The sequence below is a fragment of the Phascolarctos cinereus genome, unplaced genomic scaffold (assembly GCF_003287225.1).
Source record: "Phascolarctos cinereus isolate Bilbo 61053 unplaced genomic scaffold, phaCin_HiC Scaffold_2;HRSCAF=192, whole genome shotgun sequence".
NCBI classification, from domain to species: Eukaryota; Metazoa; Chordata; class Mammalia; order Diprotodontia; family Phascolarctidae; genus Phascolarctos; species Phascolarctos cinereus.
In genome coordinates, this window is record NW_027555625.1 from 313,225,661 (window position 1) to 313,250,924 (window position 25,264).

Below are 25,264 nucleotides of genomic sequence, written 5' to 3' on the forward strand. Positions count from 1 at the left end.
CCGCCTGCCCTCTGCCCCTAGGTTCAGAGCCCTCCGTGCTCCTTGTCCCCTTTTTTCTCCGCAGACTGTAGGAAGAAGCCTTATAAAACAACTTCCGTGACCGTCCATTGTTAGCGTCTGCACCATCACGTATGCTGTTGCTCAGTCGTGTCCGACTCTTCGTGACCCCTTTCGAGGTTTTCGTGGTTTGCCATTCCCTTCTCCAGCCCATTTTACAGATGAGGAAACTGAGGCAAACAGAATTCAGTGACTTGCCCGGGGGTCACACTGCTGGTAAATGTGTGAGGCCCGATTTGAACTCGAGAAGATCAGTCTTCCTGCCTCCAGGCCAGGCGCTCTATCCACTTCGCCACCAAGCTGCCCACCAGCATGTATAGTTAACATTTATATAGCGTTTGCTATGTTGTGCCAGGCGCTGTGCTAAGCGCTGTACAATTAGTAATTTCACGCAGTAACAGCACTGTGCCATGATCAGCTTTGATAGACTTAGCTCTTCTCAGCCATGCAATGATCCAACACAATTCCAAAAGAGTAGTGATACTATCTACACTCAGAGAAAGAACTAACTATGGAGTCTGAATACAGATCGAAACATACTGTTTTCTCTTTTTTTCTTTCTCGTGGTTTCCCCCTTTTGTTCTGATTCTTCTTTCACAACACGACTAATGTGGAAATGCTTTTAATATGATTGCGTATGTATAGCCTCTATCAGATTGCCTGAGAAGGGAGGAGCGGGAGGGAGGGAGAAAAAAAGCTGGAATTCAAAATCTTATTAAAAAGAATATTGAAAACTATCTTTACATGTAATTATTGGGGGAGCAGGGAATACTATTAAGTGGGGGAGGGGAAAAAATTAGTATTTAATTTGATCCAACCCTGGAAGGTTGGTGCTATTATTATGCTTATTTTACAGTTGAGGAAGCTGAGTCTGACAGAGATTAAGTTACTCGCCCAAGGAAGCAGCTTGTGTCTGAAGTGGTATTTGAACTCAGAATCACACAGCTTGTAAGTGTCTGTGGTGGGATTTGAATTCTGTACTTCCTGACTCCTGGCCCAGAACTCTATGCCCCGAACCACACAGCTATCAAATCATTACCACCACTACCACCACCATTTCAATTCAATAAACATTTGCCTACTGTGTGCCAGGCACTGTGCTAAATGCTGGGGATACAAAAAGACAGAAAAGGCAGTGCACAGTGCCTGTCCTCAAAGAGTTTACAATCGTGCTCTCTCTCTCTCTCTCCTTCTCTCTTTCTCTCCCTCTCTCTCTCTCCCTCTCTCTTTCCTGTCTTTCTTTTTGACAGTCAGTTAATAAAGACTCAACAATATGCAGCTGCCAGTGATGTCATTTGGGACTTTGTCCACAGAGCTTATATTTACAAGTACAGAACAACTGCAGAACAGCAGAAGGAACTAACTCACAGCAAACTTGCTCTGCACGTTCTGGAGAACTTGGTGGGTGCTTTGGATGTTCTGGGGAGCTCATTCTGCTCTGCTATAACCACAGCCTCTTAAAGTTTCACAAAGAAACAGAGGATAAACTCCCGAGAATTTTTAAGCTGGTGAGAGCCCTTGCAGTTCTAATCTCTCCAGGACTGTGACATGTGTTGACTGCAGAACTAACTACGACTGACTGCTCCTTATGGACAGTGTCTGGGGAAAGACCTGCAATTGCCAGAGGACATATTCAAGAGAGCTTGTGCAATGGAGCAAGCTTTCAGATGCCAAGCTTGAGAATGAATGTGCAAACAGAGAGAAAAAACAAAACAAGACAAAACAGCCTTGAAGGATTGTTCAGGGCTTCAGAGAAGAGGTGGGACTTAAGGAAACTGGAATCAAGGAATGAAGAGATTAGAAGATGAAGATATGAATGATTTGCACGACACACACGTGCTACCTCTCCAAAAGCCAAATATGAGAAGCACCTAGCATAGTGCCTGGCATATAATGGGCACTTAATAAATGGTCATTGGAAGAACCTTGTACTCATGAGAAAATTAAAATACAAAGAGGTAGCCCTGCATGTAGTGGACAGAAAGCTACCCTACAAGTCAGAAAGATCTAGGTTCAAGTCCTGCCTTAGACACGTAGTAGTTGTGTGATCATGGGCAAATTTCTTTACCTCCCAGGGTCCCTGACAATTCTGTAAGACTATAAATTGCAAATCAGATGCTGACCTGCTTTGGAAGAGAGATTTTGTTTGCCAGGATTTCTCTGTATTGATGAGACAATGACCAAAAGTACAAAGAATGAATATAAAGTGGGACTGCCCCCTAAAACAAAAGCCCATATCCAGAATATATGCATCTTGTTGAGTGTTATACTTCAAAGTAGTACTCTTGGGAGTCTATACATAATTTTCACCAATGTCCCCAAAGGTTTTTGAAGCTCTTCCTTTGGAATCAACTTCAGGGACATATCCTGAACCAAAGAAGAAAACCATAATCATTATCTTAAGCCTCACTGTCAACTTTGACCCAAACCAGGGCTTCTCAGCTTGATCACTCACCTTATTTGGTAGACCTGATTTTGACTCACTTCTGCCTGTTTTCAATACACAAATCCAGCCTCAAAGGATGAAGATTTACTACCAGCTAGGATGCTGAAAAGAATATGACATGGGTTCTAAAGCTAATTCCAAAGTGGAATTGTAGAAATATTTTAAATGACAGCAGTATGCTTAGGACAAACATTTATCATTACAAAGTGACATCAGACAACTAGATGTGTGAGCACTGCTACTTAAAAAGATACAGGCACAATTTATGCATTTACTATTTTCTCATTGCCTTCCCTTCGAACAGTCTCATAATAGAGAGATTAAAAAAAAAACTTGTTTCTACCAGGATTTTCTCAAGGCTCTGTTTGGATGTCTGAATAGTTAGAAGAACTGTGGTTAAATTAGCATTTATTTTGCATGACTCTATAGACTGAAAGTTTATGTTCAGGTAACTTCATTATATCTATCCCTGAAGTTCATAATTTCTTACTGCATAAAATTAATTTTCACTGCTTACGTCGGTCTTATCTCTTTTAGTTCCACTAATTCAGAATCATTTTCTAAAACATCTGTCAGATTGTTCCTTCCCCCCCACCCCATTTTTCTGGGTGAATGTCCTTTGCTAAGCATGTCCAATTTTCTTGAATTTGAATTTTGCATGTGGACAGAGCCATATGCCTGGGGGAAGATGATCTGTGATTGTAGAGCATCCTTTTTAAATTGAACCCAAAGTGACTCTCTTTCAGTTTGAATACATCTTATGTTGCCAGAGAAAAGAACAGACATTATTATTTAATGTATTTCTCTTTCCCTTTACTAACTATTGAATTGCACTTTTCACCTTTAACTTATCTGCAGACTCATCAGAATAAGTTTATTTAAAAAAAATAAAGTGGCCATAAAGATTTGAAGGAAAAAAAAAACCCAAAGAGTTTACAATCTAATGGGAGAGACAACATACAAACAAATACATACAAAGAAACCTGTATCCAGTATAAATAAGAAATAATTAACAGACAGAAAACATTGGAATTAAGAAGGGTTGGAGGAGGCTTCCAGTAGGTGAGATTTTAATTGTGGCTTAAAGGAAGCTAGGGAGTTGAGTAATTGAAGTGGAAGAAAGAAAATGATCCAGGCTTGAGAGACAACCAGAGCAAATGCCCAGAGCTGAGAGATGGGATGTCTTGTTTATGGAACATTGAGGAGGTCAGTGTCACTAGATCAAAAAATATGTGTTGAATAGTAAGGTGTATAAAGACTGGAAAAGTAGGTGTGGACCTAGGTAATGAAAGGCTTTGAATGCCAAACAGAGCATTTTGTATTTACTTCTATCTCATGGGAGGTGGCCCTTGATTCTCAAAAAAACATGCCAGTAGACTATTACTAGGCCTATTCCCCAATGAAATGAAGAAAAAAGAGGGAAAAGTCCTATATGTCCAAAAATATTTGTAGCAGCTTTTTATGGTGTCAAAGAACTAGAAACTAAGGGGCTCACCATTAATTGGGTAATAAGTAAACAAATTACGGCAAATGAATATGATGGAAAAGATTGTCCTGTAAGAAATGATGAAAGGGGCTGTTTCAGAGAAACCTAGGAAGAGTTATGGAGACAGCTAGGTCTTACGGTGGATAGAATGCTGGGCTTAGAGTCAGGAAGACCTGAGTTCAAATTTGACATCAGGTGCTTATTAGCTACATAACTCTGGGTAAGTTATTTAACTACCTTATGCCTCAGTTTCCTCAACTGTAAAATGAAGATATTAATAGCACATGCCTCTCAGGGTTGTTGTGAGGATAAAATGAGATAATATTTGTTAAGTAATTAGCACAGTACATGGCACGTAGTAGTACCATATAAATGTTAGCCACTACTGTCATTATTATATGAACTGATACAAAAATGAAGTGAGTACAACCAGGAGAAAATTTATATAGCAACAATACTGTTAAAAAATGTTTTTGAAAGGCACTCTGATTGATTCAGTAATTAAACATGATTCCAGGGGCCCAACCATAAAACTTGCTACCCACCTCCTGAAAGAGAGGTGATGGAATCAAGATGTAGAATGAGATACACATCTTTGGAAATGGCCAATATAGGGATTTGTTTCTCTTCACTATGTATATCTTTTGTCGTATGGGTTTTGTTTTTCTTTCCTTTTTTCCCCCAGTTAAGAGGGAAAATCAGAGGGAGGAAAAAAAATGTTTAACTAAAACAAAAAAATTTAATTTAAAAAGGAAAGCACAGAAGAGCCTTGGTTTTACCAATCTAGATAAAGTCACTTATAAGAAACAGCATGACAGAGCAGAAAAAGCACAGGGCCTGGAGGCAGGGTTCAAATCCTACCCTTCATACTGTCTAGCTGTGTTGGGACAAATGTGAGAAAATCATGTCATCACCTTTCTTTGAGTCTCAATTCCTCTCCTGTAAAATGGGGGTAATAATACATACCCCAAAAGATTGTTGTGAGATTCCAATGAGACACCACAGATCAATGGCTTGGCAAAACTGTTGTTTTTGTGCTAAATTAATGGTTTTTGTTACTATGATGGTCCAGGAAAGAAGCTATTTCTTCTGTCCAAGAACCAGCCTAACAAAGTGTGAAGAGCTAGGTTCATCCCCAGCAGGTTGGCCAAGGCTTAATTAACGAACTAATTAAACTTTCTGGACTTCAGTTTCCTCTACAACCCTGGCATTTAAAGACCTTCTTCTAGCTCCCAATTACCTTTCCAGCCTGATTGCACCCTTTACTTCCTTCTCCAAGTCAAGCAAACTGAGCCACAGGAGGTGGATTCCCAAATTTATCACATCTTCTCCCTCGGTAAAGTGTCAAAGGTCATCCCCACCCCAGCCTACTACAACTCCTACCCTCCTCCTACCTCCAAATGCTTGGAATGTTCTTCCTCCTAATCTCACCTTTTAGAATCTGTCTTTATTCAAGGCCCCACCCAGGTGCCATCTTCTTTGACTAGCCTCCCCTTTAGCCTGAGCTAAAAAAATTTTGCCCTCCTTAAAACCTTCCTAGAGCAGTCTTCTTAATCTCACCTTTGTCCCCATCACTGCCCACCTTGCATTCATTATATGTATATGTGTGCATGTCTTATGTCTCCTGCCTGTCCCCTCCCCTAGTAGAATGTTAGCTTCCAGAGGAGAGAGGCAATAACAATTTTGATTTTATATCTCTAGTAACAAATGCTAGCCTTGCACACAGTAGATGATTAATAATTGCTTGTTCCATTGGATTTGTATTATCCCTCCTCTCTGCAATCTCTCAGATGTACCTAACCTCTCATACACTTATCAAGTTCTGCTTTGTACTATAGTCATGTGTGTGTGTCTTATACCCCAATAGACTTGTAAGCTCCTGAAAGGCTGGAAGCCAGGCCTTAAATATCCATGTCTCACTGAAGTAGTCAGTACAGGGCACTGAATATGGTCAGGGCTCTGGGTTTGTGGAATGATATTCCTATAATGTCCCCTCCCCATCCCCTACCCCAAAGAGCTCCTTCCCATAACCATGAAAAGGTCCTGGTAATAAATGGGAAAACCTACCATGGCCTCACTAACATAGAATTCCTTTACCAGCAAGTCTGACAGTGCTTCGATAAACCATTTACCATCACTATGCCTCAGTTTCCCTGTCAGCAGAACAGGATAATAACATCCTCTTCCCTACCCAGAGTGTTATACAACTTTAATTAATGCTTGTGACAATTAAGTGCCAGGAGATGAAAGGTCCTAGAAAAAAATGTATTGTTATTTCTATCCCTAGTCATATGACTTCAAAGCATTCTTCCTGACAACATGCCCAGAAACTGGACAAATACGGCCAGTCTTACCTTGCAGATTCAGAAAGTAATGCCCCAAGAGCAAATGATGCCCCCTGGGCTGCAGAATGTGAAAAGGACAGGAAGAAATCCTAGGGTTCCTGAACACCGGGTATTTTCAGAATTCTAAAACACTATGTGTTCTTAGTATATACCCTATTTCTCAAGTTCTCAAACAGACTAGTGGAATAAGAAATACTATAATTAACTTGGTGTAAATAAGAAAGAGAGGAGAGAGAAGGGTAATTATGCTATTTATCTAGCTGGAATGGAAAATAATCAACATTCTGCACTATTGACATTTTGGGGACATGATCAGTGGGTGGAGGTTGTCCCTGCCTTGATTACAATCCACTTTATCCTAAATCCCCACTCCACCATCCCAAGCCACTCCCTGTGGTCAAAGCTAACCTCCTGGTGGTGGAATAGAGCTGCAGTGGAACACCATGTTCTCAGAAGACCCAAAATTTTAATTCAAAGGACAACCCAAAGTTGAAGGGTTGGTACTTGCTTTGTGCTGCATTACTGCTCCCAAGACAACATGATGTAGCGGAAGAAACCTCTTATAAGCATGGAGGCAATGGGCCAAATCTTTACTGTGCCATTGTTGTTGAATCATTTTCCAGTCATGTCTGACTCTGTGATCTTATTTGGGGTTTTCTTGGCAAAGATACTGAAGTGGTTTGCCATTTCCTGCTCCAGCTCATTTTACAAATGAGGAAACTGAGGCAAACAGGGTTACATGACTTGCCCAAGGTCACACAGCTAGGAAGTCTGAGGCCAAATCTGAATTCTGGTCTTCCTGGCTCCAGCAGTACCCTGTGCCACCTAACAGCCACTGTTGGGCAAAATCATTTCATCTCTCTAAGTATTGGTTTCATCTTCTATAAAATTAGGGGTTGAGACTATAATATCTGAAGTCCATTTCAGCTCAGACATTCTTACAGAATCTCAGGGGTGGAAGGAGCCTCAGAGGGCATCTAGTTCAACCTATACCTGAACAAATATCCCCTCTATAACATCCATAACATGTGTTTATCCAGAATCTGCTGGAAGACTCCCACTACCTAAGGCAACCCATTCCACTTTTTAACATCTCCTATTGTTATTAAGTTTCTTCCCCCTTAGATCTGGCTGAAATCTGCCTCCCTGCAACTCTACCTTCATTTCTTGGTCCTCACTCTGCCCTCTGGGGCCAAAAGAATAAATCTCATCCTCCTTTTCCATACAGCCCATCAAATAGTTGAGACAGTGATCTTTTAACCACATATGCACCATTCCTTTGAGCTTAACATTCTATATTCTCTTGTAGCTATGGCATTCTATGATGTCTAATTCAATTCAACTAATACTTAAGCATCCACTATGTGTCAAGTACTGTCCTGAGCTGCACAAAGATAAAAAGTCACTGAACTCAAGGAAATCAGATTTTACTAGGATGATGCCAAAGTATACAAGTAAACAGAAATTAAACTAAGGGGGAGGTGGGGAGGCAGTGTGGTTAAGGGAAGATAATACGTGAGTTGAGACTTAAAGGAAAATAAAGCTTCTGAGAGGCAGAGAGAAAATGTAAGGTATTCCAGGCAGACATGGCAGCAGCTTGTTGAGTTGAAGAATGACAGGTAGGCCTGTTTGGGTGGAATATAAAGTCCATTCAATTAGAAATAAGTCTGGAAAGGTAGATAGGAGCCAAGTTGTAGAGAGCTTTAAATGCAAACTTAAAATGTTTTTTGTTTTATTGCCTTTTTCTAGAAGCTTAGGGAGCCTGGAAAGTTTTTGAGGAGGGGAGTGTCTTAGGGAAATTATTTTGGCAGCAGTGTGAAGCTGGATTCAAGAGGGGAGAGATTGGAAACAAGGAGAAAAGTTAAGCTGCTACTGCAATAATTGAGGTGAGCAGGGATGGGGGCCTGAATTCCGGAAGTTAAGAGAGGGGAACGGATGCCAGAAATGTTGTGGAAGTAAAATCGGTAAGCTGGCCACTGATTAGCTATCAGGAAGCGAAGGATTGGGAAGAGTCAAGGATGACTTTGAGGTTACGGATCTGGGTGACTGAACACCTTGGAGGATAATGTCCTCAAAAGAAATTAGAAATTGTGGATGCAGGACAGGTTTGGGGAGCAAGGTAATGAATGACTTCTGATTTGGGACAGGTTGAATTTGAGATCCTACTAGGACAACCAGGAGACATCACAGTGCCTACCATGTGGTAGGTACTTAATATATGTTTATTAACTGACTGACTTGAGATGGGCATTGGGGCGATGGAGTACAGGAGAGATATTAGAGCTGAATAAAATTGACTAATTCTAAGGCCTCATAGTACCGTGAGTTATGTAGACTGAGAAAGGCTGAGCTGACAACAACGGGAGCAATAGCTGCTGTGTTTCAGGTCCAGGTGCCAGGCCTATCACAACCTCTCTGGGGCAATTTTACTATACCCCCCTTATCAACTCACTCTCCCAGTCTCCATATCGACTCTTCTAAAACTTCTCATCCCTCCAACCTCTCACGGCTCCACCTCCCCCCACTCTGTCAGCTGAGAAGCTTACCTCATATTTTACAGAAAAATTGAAGCCATCCGCTGTGAACTCCTTCTTCTCACCCTATCACTCAAATGCCTTCTGCCACTATCTCCTCCTTCACCCGTGTCTCACATGATAAAGTAAGTGGCTAACCCTCTGCTTGTTCAAGCAATCAAATTCCATTTCTCCTTCTCCAACAGAGCGTCCCTTCTGTCAACCACACTCTTTTATTATTTTCAATCTCTCCCTGTCTACTGGCTCGTTTACTACCTCCCACGAACATGCCCATGTCTCCCCTGTCCTAAAAAAACCCTCACTTGTCCATTCCACCCGTGATAACTATCATCCTATATCTCTTCTATCCTCTGCAACTAAACTCCTCCAAAAGGCTATCTATAGTGGGCACCTCCACTTTCTCTCCTTTCACTCTCTTCTTAACCGCTTACAAAGTGGCTTCTGACCTTATCATTCCACCAAAACTGCTCTCTCCAAAGTTACCAATGATTTCTTAGTTGCCAAATCCAATGGCCTTTAATCAATTGTCATTCTCCTTGACCTCTCAGCCGCTTTCAACACTGTTGATCACTCTCTTCTCCTTGATAATCTCTTTTATCTGGGTATTCTGGACACCATTTGGGACACCATTCTCTCCTGGTTCTCCTCTTTTCTATACAAACATTCCCTCTCTGTCTGCCTCCTTTGCTGGATTCTCTTCCAGATCATGCCCTCTAACCAAAGGTGTCCCTCAAGTGTCTGTCCTGGGTCCTCTTCTCTTCTCCCTCTACACTACTTTACTTGGTGATATCATCAGTTCCCGTGTATTTACCATCTCAGTGCAGATGACTGATTGATAAATGTTTATTGATTAAAAGAAGGAGGTATCCAGGAGCAGGGTATTCCTACCAGCACCAATCACTACTGTCCCATAGACAGTCAACCAGCAGGGGAATAGGCCATAGCCCTCATGGGCCTTGTTGCTGGGAAGAGACCAAATCCCCAAGGAAGAAGCCAAGTCACTGACCTACCTTCATAGGGAAAGCCTCATGGGGTAGCTAAATGGATATCTGGCTTAGGCAATTGTGATTTGGAAAGCTGACACCTTCATTAAGAGCCTGATAGAGTAGACACCTTTCTAGGCACCTGCCTCCCCCACCCAAGAAAAGGCTACAAGTCCAGTACCCTCTAGAATTTATAAATACTTCACTGGAAAAATCTATCTGATTCCCCACAAAGAAGCTGAAGTTCAGCTCCTGGGATATCTCAGAAGGGCAAATGCCTGTTTCTTGGGAGCAGCCAGGCATTTGATCCATTGCAGGGTAGAATTATAGGATTTAGGCTTCAAAGGACACACTGATTTTACAGATGAAGAAACCGAGGCTAAGACTAGCACTACACCATGCTGCATGCCAACCCCCTTGTTCCACAGGCTGGTTCGGATCCCACTCCCATGAAACTCCTGGCTCTAAGGTAATCAGACGCCCATTCCCCACAGGGTGCAATAAGAGGAGAACCTACCCAGGTGGGAAGTCAGGAGACCTAGTTTCTATTCCTGACTCTTCCACTAGCCCGAGGGCTAGTAGCAAGTCTCCTCACCTCCCTGGCCCTCAGTTTCCCACTTGTACAGTGAGAATAATAATAGCCTCAGTGGGTGGAGGAACAAATCAGATAAGATTCTACCAAATAATGGGCTTTGAAAAAGTGAAACATTCACAGTCAGATGTTATTGTCTTATTGGGAGTGGTAGAGGGAAAATGTCATTCTAAAATTATGACAGCAGTGTGACCTAATACAAATCCCTTGACCTCTCAGTTTTCCCATCTGGGAAATGGATAGCCTCTCTAGTGGCTTTTTGATCAGATTTCAGTTCAACTCCAGAAACATTAGTGTGACTATTACATGCTGAGGGGGGAGGGAAGGCAAGGAGGACTACATTCAAGAAAGGAGAATAGGAAAATAAAATGAGATCTGCCCTAAAGAAGCTTACAATTTAATTCTTATGGAAGGAGCTTGCCTAAAAATCTCCCAGTTTTCAGGCTGTGGGTTGGAGATTTTTTTCTTTTCTTTTTGGTGAGGCAATGGGGTTAAGTGACTTGCCCAGGGTCACACAGCTACTAAGTCAAGTGTCTGAGGCCGAATTTGAAACTCAGGTCCTCCTGACTCCGAGGCCAGAGCTCTATCTACTGAGCCAGCTAGCTGACACTGTGGGTTGGAGATTAAATGGGGAATAGAGACAGGAAGAAACTTGTCTGAAGTCCCATAGCTGGGAAGTGGCAAAACTGGAACTCAAATCCAGATCTTCTGACTCAGGATCCATTGTTTTGTCTCCATCCCCAGGTTCTGGACCATGTGGTTTCCAATTCCTTCTCTTGAGATATTTTTTTAAATGGAGGTAGGGATTTGGGAAGGGTCTCAGGCATTCTTTCATCTCTCCCACAAAACCCATGCTCTTCCCCCCAACAAGACAATAAATATAGGGGGGGGAAAATAGAATTGGAGAGAACCTAGATTGAGTCTAGAAGAGAGTGACCAGGATGGAGAAGACCCTCAAGAATCATTTGAAGGAAGTAGGGGCATTTAGCCTAGAGAAGAGAAGACTTAAGGGAACAGGTTTTACCTCAATATAAGGAAAGACTTTCTGACAAATCTTTTTTTTTTTGAGACAATGGGGTTAAGTGACTTGCAGGGTCACACAGCTTGTACGTGAGGCAGGATTTGAACTCAGGTCCTCCTGACTCCAAGACTGGTGCTGTATTCACTGTGCCACCTACCTGCCCCCTAACAATTCTTGATGAACAAAAATGGGAACAGGCTACCACCGGAGCTAGTGTTTCCACCATCAGTAGAGTTCCTCAAGGGCAAACTAAATTACCCCTTATCAAGGATGCTGCAGAGAGGGATCCTACTGAGGTACAGACTGGACAAAATACCAGATCAAGGATTCTACTGTGATGCAGTGGAAAGAGACCTGAGCTTGGGAGCATGGCGCTGAATCTTGCCTCAGGATGACCTTGAACTAGTCACCCCTCACCTCCATTTTCTCACCAATAAAATGAAAACAGTTTTCTTTTTTTTTTTAATTAATTAGTTTTGATTTATCAACAATCATTTCCATGAGCTTTTGAGTTTTAAATTTTTCTCCCCTTCCTCTCGACCTCCCTCCCCAAGACAGCTCGCAATCTGATATAGGCTGTATATATACATTCCTATTTTCACGTTACTGATGTTGTAAGGAAGAATAAGAATCAATAGGAGGAACCACAAGAAAGAGAAAACAAAACAAAACAGAAGAAAAAAAGAGCAAATAGTATGCTTTGATCTGCATTCAAACTCCAGAGTTCTTTCTTTGGATGTGGATAGCGTTTTCCACCATGAGACCTTTGGAGATGTCTTAGAACCTGAAAGGAATTTTCTAGATAACCTCTAAAAGACCTTTCCAGTTGTAATCCTATGCCTGTAGTGCAACAGCTAGCCAAGAATTGCTAGGCTGAGGCCCAAGGAGCTGACATCTTCCCATCTCAATCCTTTACCTGCCCTAGAAGTTTGCCCTAAGTTTGCTGTAGGGAGACCTATCTTCAATAGAACTAGGGTCCCTAAAGCTCTAATTCCAACCTTTTCTTAGTTTCCTGAGAAATAATTCTGTTTTGGGCCCTTGTCTGAGTCCTTCCAGTGTGTGTGTGTGTGTGTGTGTGTGTGTGTGTGTGTAGCATAAAACAATAACAGTCATTTAAAAGGCTAATACTCAAGCCTCCTTGTGACATTTGCAACAGAGCTGCTCATTGGTTATTTTATTTTTCACCTCCAGTGAGTACAATCCAATCAATACAAAGTGGGTCCTTTCCTCCCCAAGATCTCTCCTCTTTTTCTCTTCTCTCCTGTCCAGTCTTTCTTTGCCACTGTTTCCACTGGAATTCCTCTGGTGCTCCAGAAAGGATGCATTGCAAGGTCACAAGAGGCCCTATGTGAAAGGAAAGAAGAAACTAATAGGAGAAAGCCCCATCTCAGTCACATGCTTCCCTGGAAGATCATGAGCTCACAAATTGCAGCCCAGTGAACGGAAGGGTCTATCTCCACAAAATCTAGTAGCTCAGAGAATCACGCTTACATTTTGAGGCAAGAAGGAAGATGAGGCCTGAGAGATAGGATTGCCCCTTTTAGAGTTCCACTTAGCAGCCAATTAAAAGAATGCTCATGGCTAACAGGAAGCAGTCAGGGGATGTATTATGTGCCTGCTCTGAACTGGGGAGGGGGGCATTTCATCAAGCATCCCTGAGGGGGCACTAGACGTGGATAGAAGGGAGAAGGTTAATAGGAAGGGGAAGTGGGTGGCAAAGAAAGGAAGGAAAAAAGAATGGAAAAGGGGAAGGGACCAGAGATGAAAAAGGTGAAAGAAATGAGGAAGGGAAGAGGAAGGGAAAGGGAAGGGAGGGAGAGGAGACTTCATTGTCTCTCTTGGTGATTTTATCAGCTCCCATGGGTTCAACTATCACCTCTATGCAGATGGCACCTAGATCTACTGTATATCCAGCCCTTGTCTCTCTCCTGAGTTCTAGTCCCACATCATCACCAATTGCCTACTGGACATCTCCAACTGATGTCCCATAGGCATTTTAAATTCAACAAGTTCAAAACAGAACTCCTTATCTCTCCTCCAAAGCTTCTCTTCATTCTAATTTCCCTTTTCCCTCTATCCTTCCAGGTTCACAACCTCAGAGTCACACCTGATTTTTCCCACTCTATCTCTCATAGTCAATGAATGGATTGTCAAGTCTTGTCAATTCTACTTCCACAATATCTTTAGCATACGAGCCTTTCTCTCCACTGACACACCCAACGGGCCCTCATCACCTCTCATATAGACTGTTGCAATAGCCTCCTAATTGGTCTCCCAGCTTCCAGTCTCAGCCTTCTTTAACCCATCTTCTACATAGCTGCCAAATGGATATTCCTAAAGTCTAAGTCTCATCATGACACTTTCTTACTCAAAAATGTCCAGTGGTTCCTTCTTCACTTTAGAATAAAACATAGACTCTTCTGTGTGACTTTACAAATTCCTTCACAACCTGTTTCCTGATTATCCTTCCAAGTTTTATTTAACATTATGTTTCATCCAGACTGGTCTGTTTGTTCTTCTTACAAGACATCCCAACTCCTACCTCCAAGCCTTTTCACAAGCTGTTCTGCATACCTAGAATGCATTTCCTCCTCACTTCAGCTTCCTTCAAAACTCAGCTCAAGTACCACTGCCTACAGGAAGCCTACCTTGATCACTCTCACTTGCAATTACTATGTATTTTGTGCTTTCTTTTCTGAGTTTGTGTTGTCTCTTCCAATAGAATACGGGAGTGGGTCAAGTTGAAAGCTGAAAGGCTGGTGTCTGCAAGAGCTGGTCTGAGTTGGGGGAAGAGAGAGGTGCAGTTTCTTCTCTTTCAGGTCTTTCATTCCTCATTTCCCCCCACCCCAATCTGGGAAGTGAGGCCCCAGGGGCCCTGGTGGGCAGGGAGGTATGTCCCTACCAAGGAATCTCCTCCTTCTTGAGGTCAAGAACCATTTCATCTATGTATCCCCCAGCACCTAGCACAGTCCTTGGCATATAGTATGTTCTTAATAAATTGCTTGTTGGGACAGGTAGGTGGTACAGTGGATAGAGCACTGACCCCAGAGTCAGGAAGACCTGAGTTCAAATCCGGCCTCAGATACGTAACACTTACTAGCTGTGTGACTCTGGGCAAGTCACTTAAGCTCAATTACCTCAACAACAACAACAAAATGCTTGTTAAATTAATGAATGGAAAAACAGGAGGAAGGGATGGTTAGGAAGAAGAAAAGAAGAATAGAGAAGAAGATGAATTAATCATCAGCAAGTATTTAATTAAGGGCCTACTATGTGTCAGACACTGTACTAGATGCTAGGGATACAAGTACAACAATCCCTGCTCACAAGAAGCTTGCATTCTAGGGCAGCTAGGTGATGCAGTGGATAGAGCACTAGCCCTTAAGTCAGGAGGATCTGAGTTCAAATCCAGCCTCAGACCAAAGGCTTGACACTAGCTGTGTGATCCTGGCCAAGTCAATTAACCCCAATTGCCTAAAAAGAAAAAAAAAAGAAACTTGCATTCTAACAGGGAAGACTGCAAATACATGTAAAAACATATATAGCCTAAACAAAGTTAATAAATACATATATGATATGTTAAATAGAAGATAGTATGAGAGGGAGGTCACTAGCAGCTATTGGTTCAGGAAAGGCTTCAAGCAAAGGGTAGTTAGCGTTGGAGCTACATCTTAGAAGAAGGGAGAGACTGTGTGCCTTAGAGCTAAGGAGAGAGTGCCTTCAAGGCATGAGCTAATAGGCTTGGAGAAGAGAGATGGCAAGTTATGAGTGACAACAGATAGAAAAGCAATTGAGTGTAGGGGGGAGAATAACATCCAAAGAGGCTGTAATGGTAGATTCCGACTAAGTTGGGTAGGGCTTTAAAAACTAAACAGAACCATTTATATTTTATTCTAAAGGCCATTGGAGTTTGCTGAGTCAGGAAGTCACATGGTCAGATCTGCACTTAAGGCAAATTACATTGGAAGTGAAGTGTAAAGTGGATTGTAGTGGTGAGAGACTGGAGGCTGGAAAAACAATTAAGAGGTTGTTTCATTAATCCAGGGAAGAGATATAAGGGTCTGAACTAAAGTGTATAGCTCTGTGAAGGGAGAGAAGGAATTAGATTTGAGAGATACTATGAAGATAGAAAAGGCTACTGATTGAATATGTGGGGCAAGGGGTACAGGATAATGCTGAGACTGCCGACCTGGAAGGATGGTGGTATTTTTGACAAAAATAGGGAAGTTTGGAAGACAGGAAGGTTTAGGGGGGGAGATAATCAATTTAGTTTTAGACATAGTGAACTTAAAATTAATCACTAAATTAATTCAGACGTGGTCTCTGAGATATCCAGTTTGAAATATTCAACAGGCAATTGGTGATCCAGGGCTGAAGCATGAGGTGGGGGGGGGGGGGCGGCATAGGGCTGGCTATGAAGATGTAGTATCGGTCTGCATAGAAATGACAATGAAATCCAAGTGAACTGATGAAGTTATCGACAGAGGATAGAAGGAGGGTTGAGTATGACGAGCCAGAAGTTGGAGAAGGAGTTAGAGAAGAGAATCAGGAATAGGGATAAAGCTGGGATTGGAAGCTCCCCCATAGCCTGACCTCCTGGAGGTGGCTAACATCGTCTCACTTCACCTCCAGTGCGCGTGTGTGGTGGGAGCAGAGGGAGGGGAGTTAATAACAGATGTTAAAGGAAGGGGATTGTAGCAGTGGAGATGGATGGATCAGGTTTAAGGGATAGAAGTGAAGCCTCTCTGGGCTCCCCAGACTGGCAGACACTGGACTCATGGTGGGGTGAGGGGGATGTCAAAGGTTAAAGTCTGACCTCACAGCACTGGAGCTGTTCAGCATAAAAGGTATGACAGATGGGGATTCGTGAAGAGTGGGAGTGGACAAGAAGATTTCCCCCCCAGGCAACAGGCCAGTAGCTCTTTGTTCCTAAGGAGCTCCCTTGTTAGGGACACACCTCTCTCCCCACCAAGGCCCCTGGGGTCTCACCTCCTGGATTGGGATGGGGGGAAATGAGGGATGAAACACCAGAAAGAGAGGAAGCTGCACCTCTCCCTCCCCCCAACTCAGACCAGCTCTTGCAGATACCAGCCTTTCAGCTTTCAACTTGACCCACTCCAGCATGCAAATCAGAACATCCCTTCCCCCACTTTTCCCCTCTTCCTCCTAGCCTGGGGCCTTCAGCTTCTGAGCTGGAAGAGATCCTTGATTTTAATCTGGGAGGTACTGTGGAAAGGGTATTGGATTTGGAGAGTCCTGGGTTCTGCTACTAATCGTGATGGGCCTCAGTTTTCTCATCTGTAAAATGAGGATAATAATCTTCGAACTACTTGCCCAAGGTCAACAAATATTTATCAAGCACCTACATGTATTAAGTACTAGGCACTGTGCTAAGAGCTAGGGATACAAAGAAGGCCCAAAACAGCACCTGTTCTCAAGGAGTTCACAGTCTGATGAGAAAGACAACAAAACAACTACGTACAAACAAGATATTGTTGTTATTGTTCAGTCGTGTCCAACTCTTTGTGAACCTACTTGGGGTTTTCTTGGCAAAGATACTGAAGTGCTTTGGTTTCTTTCTCCAGCTCATTTTACAGATGAGGAAACTGAGGCAAACAAGGTAAAGTAACTTGCCCATAGTCACACAGCTAGTAAGTGTCTGAGGCCACATTTGGACTCAGGAAGATGAGTCTGCCTGACTCCAGTCCACTGCCCCACCTAGCTGCTCAGGATATAGACAGAATAAATTGGGGATAGTCTCAAAGGGAAGGTGGTATGATTGAGGAAACCTAGGAAACAAGGTGATAATTTAACTGTGACCTAAAGAAAGTCAGGGAAGCCAGGAGGCAGAGATGAAGAGGTGAAGTGTTTCAGGCATAGCCTATGAAAATGCTCAGAGTCCAGAGACTCAGCTAAATAACGACAACAGCCATGACTATATCTCTACTCTCTCACCTCTCTGATTAGAGTTCTTGACTCTACGAGTCATGGGTTGTTGGTTCTGTGACCTCAGGCCCCAACCAATCAACCAATTAATCAATCAATCAGCTCCTACTATGTGCCAGGTATTAGCCATATGAAGAGGAAAGAAAGGTTGGACTCCAACATTTCCCATGGAGCTCTGGCCCCTCGTTAAAGATTCCTGGTTGGTTCTGTGTGTTGAAGATATCTGGTACTACACAATAACAGTCACATTATGCGATGACTAATATTGTCAAACTGAACCCTCCTTAGCAGGCCTCAGGATGGAAAATGCTGTCCACATCCAAAGAAAGAACTATGGAAGTCGAATCGCTATCACTTATTTTTACCTTCTGTTGAGTTTTGTTTCCTCTTTCTGATGGTTCCTCCTATTGGTTTTAATTTTTACTTACAACTTCACTAATGTGAAAATATGTCTAATAAGAATGCAAATGTAAAGCCTATATCAGATTATGTGCCATCTTGGGGAGGGTGGGGGGGAGGAAGGGGAGAAAAATTTTCAACTCAAAAGCATATGGAAATGATTGTTAATAAATTAATAAAATTGGGGGGGAAAAGATATCTGGTACTAGTGCACCCTGAATAGGTTATCCTAACTTCTGTCTGTCAGATCCCGGATCCAGAGCCAGTTGTCCCTTGGACTTCCAGCAAGATGGGGAGGGGATTTGGGGGAGGGGTGCAACCCCAAAATGGCAGCTACCAGCTAAGCACCTAGCAGTGAGAATATATGCTCTAGGTGAACCTGAGGCTGGACCCCAAGTCCCTGACTCTCTCTTCTGCTTTGCGTTTCCTTCTGTAGACAGAGCTATGGTGAGCAAGCAGCAATCCTGAGAGCTAGAAGTTTCTAGCCTTGGGAACCACTTCAGGACAGCTCCTTCTCTACCCTGAGTCACCAGGCAGAGGTGCTTCCTGGAACTGTACTGCTTCTTATTGGGGATGACCATGGACAAGATTGTTGTTTGTCCTTCATTCTTGAAGAGGACCGTGATGGAAGGTGATACCTTGACATGCAAGTGAATTGGATTTAAGTGAAGGAGGGCGCTGCAAAGTCACCACCCTCACCTTCTCCTCTAGAGCCATCTGGGTCCCAGTGGCAAGATACACATAAGGACAATTGGAGGTGGCCCCAGATGCAGTGGTGTTGGCCTTTTTAAACTAAGGTTTTTAACAGGTCTCAGTTTGATGGAGGCAATGCCCATTCAGTGAATAAGGCTAGGTAAGAAATGGGGCAAAGAGTGGCCAAAACAGAAATAATTCCTATTTACATTCACTCTGAGTCAATCAGGGCCCAAACAATGACCAAGTGGGTCTTTGTCTGAGACCTATTGTTGGCCAACCAGAGAGCCAGAGTGATTTGGATTTTAAGGTATGGTCCTTAAGAAAGAAATCTAGCCAGTAAACCCCAAGATATCTTTCAAGGTTTCAGAAGGGAAGGAAGGGAGAGAGAGAGAGAAAGAAAGAGAAAGAAAGGAAGGAAGGAAGGAAGGAAGGAAGGAAGGAAGGAAGGAAGGAAGGAAGGAAGGAAGGAAGGAAGGAAGAAAAAGAAAGAGAAAGAAAGAAAGAAAGAAAGGAAGGAAGGAAGGAAAGAAAGAAAGAAAGAAAGAAAGAAAGAAAGAAAGAAAGAAAAAAAGAAAGAAAAGGCGAAAGAGAGAGAGAGAATTGGGTCCCAGTGGGGTAGTCCCTACTACTCACAGAGATTGTTGTTTGTCCTTCTTTCTCAAAGAGGACCATGGCATCAGGGAATTGATACCATGACATGCAAGTGAATTGGGTTTAAGTGAGGGAGGGCTGTGCAAAGTCACCAGCCTCACTTTCTTCTCCTAAGCCATCTGGGTCAAGTGGCAAGATACACATCAGGACAACTGGAGGTGGCCCCAGATGCAGTGGAAGACCAGTTATCTTAAACCTGAAGGTACTAAGAACTATGCATGGTTGGGCCAGGATATCTGGATTTTTGAGTTGCTCAGATAATAAAGACCCCAAGTAAAGAGAACTATCTATTCAGCAGTCCCACAAAATCGTCTTTACCTCCCAGGAATATATGAGGTGTAATGGATTATTGTTTTAAATATTTTTTAATGCTCCCTTTTGGGTCTCTTTTGTTTCAAGCATTTCTTTTATGGTAAGGAAACATATAGGGATATATATCTGTCCTATACCTGATATCTATTTTGCACACTGAATTCCTTTTTAATGGAAACCCTGAAACTCTCTTCTGGAGAAGACCTTAGATGTGAGCCATAGATCTATGGTTTAAGAGATTCTTCCTGGGTTTCTACTGTGGGGAGAGGGTATAACCAGCTAGAATGCAAGAAAAGCCAGATCTTTGCGGTCAGGCTGCCCTTTGGAGTGAACCTGGTCTTCAGAAGTCTACAGCAGTAGCCCCCCTACAAAATAGTCTCCACTCTCGAGAAACTAGGAAACTAGGGAAATAAACAGGATCATAGACAAGTAAGTATAGGATAGACACAAAATGAGTATTTGGGAATATGGAGAAATCAGAAAAGGTCTCTTGAACTGAATGTTGAAGGCTTGAAAAAGCTAAAGTTTAGAGGGCAAATATTCCAGGCATAGGAAAGGAGGCAGCAGATTCAAAAGCATGAGGGTGGGAGGTGGAATGTCAGGCATGGGGAACAGTATGCAAGACAACGTGGCTGGAGCGTATAGTGGGGAGAGTGATGTATAATTGGCCTAGAAAGATAGGCTGAAGCCAAACTGCCAGTCCTCACTAGCCTAAAACTCTGCACAGCCCAAACCCTCTTACTATCCTCCAATGAGGAAGTAAAGTGCTAAAACTGGAAGTACCCATTAATTAATGAGTATTGGTAATTGTGACCTCTGGGGTCTCTAGAGTCCTTCCCCCATCCCCCCCCCAACTCCATTACTACCACCTTATTTTCCCCATCTTAAAGATGAGAAAACCAAGACTCAGTGAGATCCCCAATCCCTTTCTCCTGGTCTCTTCAATCTTCTTCCAATCCCCCCTCTCAGATACCAGAAGAATACCTAGAAACCTGACCTATCCAAAACAATTCCATTCAAATACCAACACAAACCTCCACCCTCATGCCCCTCTCAGGTCTGGAATACATTCCTTCCTTATCTCCATCCATTAAAATCCTTCTCTTCCTTCAAGGCTGAGTTCAGGTCATATGGTCTCCTTGAAACCTGCCCTAATTGACTCCAGTCAGCCAGCATTTAATAAGTACCTATTAGGTGCCAAGCACTGTACTAAGTACTAGGATCACAAAGAAAAGGAAAAACCAGTCCCTGTTTTCCAGAACCTCACAGCCTAATGGGGGAGACACATATGTGTGTGTACATATATATGTGGAGAGGGAGACAGAGAGGAGAAAGACAGAGAGACAGACAGAGAGACAGAGGAGACTGGAAGAGATGCAGACAGAAACAGAGACAGAGACAGGAGAGCAAGGAAGACAAAGAAGACAGAGAGAGAGAGAGAGAGAGAGAGGATAAATCCATGGAGGGAAGATATTAGCATAAAAGAGATTGGGAAATAATCTCTTCCTCCACAGATTTTCCTAAAGAAATCACTTTGCTTGGACCTCTCCTCCCTACTCATGTATCCTTAGGTAGGCCACTCACTTAAAACTCCCTGGGCCTCAGTTTCCTCAAATGTAAATGAAGGTATTAGAACTAGAGGACTCCTAAAATTCCCTTTAGCTATTATCCCATGATCTTTGCTGCTATCACAACCTACCTTGAATGTAGGTATATATAAACACAATACTTTTTTGTTAAATATGCCATATCTTTCCCTAGTAGTGGAAAGGTTGGATTTACAGTCAAAAAGGCCTGGGGTCAAATCCCAGTTCTGAAACTCTCTGTGTAACCTCAGGCAAATCACTTCAGTTCTGAGGCTCAGTTTCATCCTCTGTAGAATGGGGATAATGATACTTGCATGACACACTCCTACAGGGGAGATGTTCTGTCCTAAACTTTTGTAAACCTTAGATTTAAGCGTTACCTAAATGGTGTAGGTCATCCCTGATCCCTCCACTCCCCTTTAATCCCAGTGTTCAGAGTTTAGGCCCACCCACTCCCTCTAACCACGTGAGTCCAGGAGCAGTACAAGAAACCCTAGAACGTCTGCTCTGGAAACCTACCCCACCCCCACCCTCAATCTGGGCTGCCGGGAGAGGAGGGGGATCTCAGCTGTTCCAGGCGCCTGGGGAACCCCCTGGGAGCTGACACGTGTCAGAGGAAAAACTAAAGTGAGAAATCATTGGAGCTTGGGGCCTCTTACTCTACCCGCCCCCTCCAAATTCATTAAGCTCCTTTGTCCTTTGCCCTCCTCCCAACCTCTCCTTGGACCAAAACACTGCCTTTGTTTTCAGAAAGCCTGGCCCTAAAGGAATAAGGTAAAAACCAGCATAGAATGTAGAACAATAGAATACCAGAGATGGAAATGACCTTAGAATACAGAAAGAGCTGGAAGGGACCCTAGAACATAAAAAATTAGTGCAAGAAGAGAAAGAAGAGACCTCAGATGCCCCTTCTTGCAATCCCCACTCTTTCATTTACTCCCTGTCTACCGATTTTTTCCCTACTGACTACAATCATGCTCATGTCTCCCCTATCCTGAAAAATCCTCACATGATCCTTTCACCCCCACTACCTACCATTCTATAGTTCTTCCGTCCTTTGTAGCTAATCTCCTCCAAAAGGACACCTCCAATAGGCACCTCCACTTTCCTCTCAGTCATTATCTTTCCCCCTAAACCCTCCCCGATCCTACCTTCCCCATCATTGGAAGGAGAGGGGCAAAACCATCCTCCGGTCCCTCAAGCTTTCAAGTTCATAACCTAGGAGTCATCATGGGTCCCTCACTTTCTCTCACACCACCCCCTCCTCCATATCCAAGCTGTTGCCAAAGTCTGTCCAGTTCACCTCTCCTCCTGGATTATTGCAATAGTTGCTGGTGGGTCAGCCTGCTTCAAGACTCTTCCCACTCCAGTCCATCTCCATTCAGCCACTAAAGTGATTTTCCTAAAGTACAGGTCTGACCATGTCAAACCCCACCCCCTTGCCCAATAAACTCCAGTGGCTCCCTATGACCTCCATGATCAAATACAAAATGTTCTGCTGGATATTCAAAGCATTTCATAACCTACCTGTCTTCTTACATCTTACTCCCCAAGATGTACTCTTTGATCCAGTGACACTGGCCTCCTGGCTATTCCACTAACCAGACACTCTATCCTTTGGCTCCAGGCATTTTCTCTGGCTGTCCCTCAAGCTTGGATCACTCTCACTCCTCTGCTCTGACTGCTGATTTCTCTGGCTTCCCTTAAGTCTCAACCAAAATCTCACCTTCTGTTGAGGTCTGAGAGGTTGAGACCCTTCAAAGACTGGAGTACAGGACAGGGTCGTCTGGAATGAATTCACAGACTCAAGCATTCTTTAAGTCAAGTTGGCAAAAAGTTTATTGTTACGCTTTTCAGCGGGCAAGGATTCTTAAGGAAACTTCGAGAGACTGAGGATGGAGGTACGGTTTATATGGAAAAGGGCATGGGAAAGGAATGGCAAGGATACCGATTAGGTAATCTAAAGGTCCAGGTGCCTTTGGGAGCTATGGATGGGAAAGTGTAGAAAGTATACCAGACAGGGAAGGAGATGTCAGAGGCATGTATCTTGGGAATCTGGCAGGAGAAAGAGTACCTGGGCCAGCCAGGGACAAAACTCCTTGGGCCAGACAAGACACCCCTCTCTCTCTGTCCTGATTAGAGAATGCTCTGCAACAAGGGAAAGTTTTCTCACAAGACAGGAGCTTACTAAGGAATTGGGAGGCTTCCAGAGATATGATCTTACGCTCTCTCACTCAGCTTTGGTAGCTGCACTAGGGAGAGAGATAAGTGTCTTGCTGGGGCCCACTCATGAGTAATTGCTAGGCACACTGTCCTTGGGCTGGGGAGAAATTGTCAGAGACAGTGTTTCTGAGACTAGGGAGAAATTGGGGTCCAAGTACAAGCACAAGCATCCAAGCACCCCATCACTTCTACAGGAAGCCTTCCCCAAATCTCTTAATTCCAATGTTTTCGCTCTGTTAATTATTTCCTATTTATCCTGTATATAGCTTCCCTTGTATATATTTGCTTGCATGCTGTCTCCATCATTCATTTGACTGTAAGCTGTTTGAGGGCAGGCACTGGCTTTTGCCTCTTTTTGTGTTCCCAGAACTTAACACAATGCCTGGCACATGGTAGGTGCTTTATAAATGTTTATTAGTTGATTGATTGATTTAGTCCTACACCCTCATTTTACAGACAGGGAAAATGAGGTTTAGAGAGCAAGTTATCCAAGTGGGTTAGTAGCAGAGCCAGTGTAAATGAGTTAGAATGAGAATGAGGGTCTCCCTGCACATTCACACAGAATCTCAGAGTTGGAAGGAACTAGGAGGGGCTAGTTTTGAATCACAGATTCTTATAGCTGTAAGGGATCTCAGCAAACAGGCAGTACACCCTGTACCCAAACAGGAATCACCTTTACAATAACCCTTTGCCTTACTTTATATCCCCAGTGTTTAGCACAGGGACTGCTACATAATAACTGCTATATAAATGTTAGTTAGCAACAGCTGCAGCTGCAGCAGCAAAAGGATTTAATCAGGCAATTGGTAGCACAGTGGGTAGACTGCTAAGCCTGAAGTCAAGAAGACCCGAGTTTAAATCTAGCCTCAGATATTTACTAGCTGTGTGACCCAGGGAAAGTCACTTAACCCTTTTACCTCAGTTTTTTCATCTGTAAAATGAACTGGAGAAGGAAATGGCAAACCACTCCAGGATCTTTGCCAAGAAAACCCCAAATGGGGTCAGAAAGAGCCACACACGACTGAAATGACTAAACAACAAAAGGACTTAATCATGCTTATTTACTTGTCTTGGTCCAACCTTCCAACCTAGACAAGAATCTTCTCTACAACATATCATAAAAACAATTTTTTAGCCTATGCTTGGAGACCTCCATAAAGTGGACACCAGTAGGAAGGAAATAAAAATTTATTGTCTACTATATGCCAGGTTGGGCAGCTAGGTGGTACAGAGGATAGAGTACTGGGCCTGGAGGCAGGAAGACCTTAGTTCAAATCGAGCCTCAGACACTTACTAGCAGTGTGATCCTGGGCAAGTCACTTAACCTTGTTTGCCTCAGTTTCCTCATTTGTAAAATGAGCTGGAGAAGGAAATGGCAAACCACTTTAGTATCTTTGCCAAGAAAACCCCAAATGGGGTCACAAAGAGTCGGGCATGGCTGAAATGACTGAACAAAAGCTGTTGTGCCAGACACATTATAAATATTATCTCATTTGATCCTTACAACAACCCTTCAGGGAAGGTACAATTATTATTATTATTATTCTCATTAACCACTGAGGAAACTGAGGCAAAGAGAGATTAAATGACTTGCTGATATCTACTATTAAAAATAACTTACCTGGAAAACAGATTGAGGAAAGATAATTTAAGAATCATCAGGTATACCTGAACACCATGACTTGGATATTGTATTTTAAGAAATCATAAAAGAAAACTGCCCGACTTATTCAAGCTAGAGGGTAAAGTGAAATTCCAAATTTAAAATACCCAGAAATGTAGCAAAAAAATCCAGAGTTTCCAAGTCAAAGAAAAAAATACTTTAAGTAGACAGAAAAAAAGAGTTCAAGTATCAAAGAACCTCAGTCAGGATCACATACAATTGTGCTGCAACTATGCTAGAAGAAAGAAAATCTTAGAATTTTATTGTTCAGTCATTTTCAGTTCTGCCCAACTCTTCATGACCCCGTTTGGGGTTTCTTGGCAA

General features: G+C 42.9%; 1 protein-coding gene across 1 annotated transcript in view; it reads right to left on the reverse strand.

Annotated features, from left to right (window-relative positions):
- Positions 1–25,264, reverse strand: part of FAM110A (family with sequence similarity 110 member A) — a 70,698-nt gene that overhangs the window by 19,073 nt on the left and 26,361 nt on the right. The gene's annotated exons all lie outside the window — the stretch shown is intronic.